A 1794-nucleotide genomic window follows, 5' to 3' on the forward strand; every position below is an offset into this window, starting at 1 on the left:
AAATAATCGATAAAAGAGATGGTTACAGTTGCTATGTCAATATGACTTTGATATAAAACATGTATTGGGAATCAAAAGAAAAGTTACTAATGTTTTAAGTCGTAGACCCATGTGTAATAGCTTATATATTATATTAACTGACTTGATTGATGATGTGCGACACTTGAAGTGCAGGATGATACCATGTATTCTAAAATTTTATTGTTCTTAATAAAAAATTGGGATAAATGTATGATGGGAAGTTTCATATGCTTATGGGAAATCTTTATCATCTAAATCATGCATATATTCATAGTGCTTCAAAATTCAAGAAAGAAATTATTAAGGAATGCCATAATTTACATTTCTCTCCTCATCCTGGATTTTCAAAGACTTACAAAAAGTCAAGAACTCATTCTTTTGGCCAGGGATGAAGAAGTGCGTTAAAACATATGTGAAGGAATTTTTCGAGTACCAATAAGTAAAAATTGAATAGAAATATATGCCTGGTGAAATGCAACCATTGAATATACCCGACCAAAGTTGGGAATCCATAATTATGGGTTTTATCACTAAACTGTGTGTTTGTTAGGGGAGGGTATGACACCATCTTTGTGGTAGTGGATAGACTCATAAAAATGGCATATCTCTTTCCTATGAAAAAGACCAACACAACTTTAAATGTAGCTCAATTGTTTATGAAATAAATCTTTCATTTGTGGGGTATGCCTTAAAGTATTTGTCTAATAGAGATTAAAAATTTACATCTAACTTTTGGAAAGCCACATTTAAAATCATTGGAACTGAATTAAGAATGAGTACCACATTTCATCCCCACAAAAGACTGATGGAGAGACATAAAGAGTGAACTGAGTTTTAGAATACATGATTAGAATGTATGTAAATGAGAAACAAAACACCTAGATTGAATATTTGACCTTAATTGAATTTGCATACAACACTTCATGGTATCCATCCATTAAGATGACTCCATTTGAAGGAACGTATGGTTATAACTGTGTGACTCCCGCTCGTTTTTATTATGCTTCAAATAGAGTAGAAAATCTAAAACAAATGCTTGAAACAATGGATAAGGAATTAAAAAGAATGAAGAAATACGTTAAAGAGGCACAAGTAAGGCAAAAAAAATATTATGACAAGAAAAGGATACCACTAGAGTTTAGTGAGGATGATATGGTATTCTTGAGAGTTGAATATCGTCAAACTAGCTCGTTTCTTGGGAAAGATAGAAGGTCATCTACACATTTTTAGGCCCATTTAAAATTCTAAAGAGGATTGGTTCACTTGCATATAAACTCAAATTGCCATCTCATTTCAAGGTTTATCCAAATTTTCATGTGAGTTTATTGAAAAACATGTTTCTAACTCTGATCATCTTTTGCAAGATAAGTTTAGATTACAAGAAGATGGAACATTGAAGGTCGAATGAGAATTAGTATTAGATCTTAAAGTCAGACATCTTAGAGATAGACATACTATGGAGGTGTTGGTGAAATGGGATACATATCCCATGGACGATGCAACTTGGGTTTATCTAGATAGTTTGCAATAAGAATATCCATCTTTTCAACTCTAAGGGCAGAGTTGTTGGGACAAAGGGGAGAATGTGATATGCTCTATATTGAACTTTTTTCTGGCATGTGTGTAGATAGTGTTTGGAAATGATGTTTTGAACAAATTTTGGTGATGGTAAAATTTTGGTCAAAACATTTCTAACTTTCAGGCATAATACTTGTTTTGGAAGCTGATTTGTGATCAAACGTGGAGTAGAATTTGGTCAAAATTTCTCTCAAG

At 32.4% G+C, this 1794-nt stretch overlaps 1 pseudogene; it reads left to right on the top strand.

Moving 5' to 3' along the window:
- The first annotated feature begins 1065 nt into the window (after positions 1-1065).
- LOC148019290 (uncharacterized) lies at positions 1066-1576 on the top strand (annotated as a pseudogene).
- The last annotated feature ends 218 nt before the right edge of the window (positions 1577-1794 follow it).

The sequence above is a fragment of the Lygodium microphyllum genome, chromosome 20, assembly GCF_053477565.2.
Source record: "Lygodium microphyllum isolate KBCC chromosome 20, Lygodium_microphyllum_v1.1.10, whole genome shotgun sequence".
NCBI lineage: Eukaryota > Viridiplantae > Streptophyta > Polypodiopsida > Schizaeales > Lygodiaceae > Lygodium > Lygodium microphyllum.